The following is a 277-nucleotide window of genomic DNA, read 5'->3' on the forward strand; positions in this document are numbered from 1 at the left end:
CCCCCCTATCTCTAATGCCAACATATGTTATGAGTTCCTCTCCTAGTGCCATAGCTATATCTTCTGCCACTCTTCTTCCTCTTCAATCTCTCAAATACGCTAGATATCGAGAATTAGAGAGGCCCAGTGCTGCTGCTGCTGTTTGCCTAGCTGACTTCCAAAAACAACAACCTCCATCTACTGGGGGACGGGGAGGGAGGTGAGAAATAAGCAGCATTTACATATTATTAAAGTTAAACAACCATGCCAGGGTGGTGTGTGTGTATGTAAATATACA

This window comes from Penaeus monodon, chromosome 31 (genome assembly GCF_015228065.2).
Source record: "Penaeus monodon isolate SGIC_2016 chromosome 31, NSTDA_Pmon_1, whole genome shotgun sequence".
Classification (NCBI taxonomy): Eukaryota; Metazoa; Arthropoda; class Malacostraca; order Decapoda; family Penaeidae; genus Penaeus; species Penaeus monodon.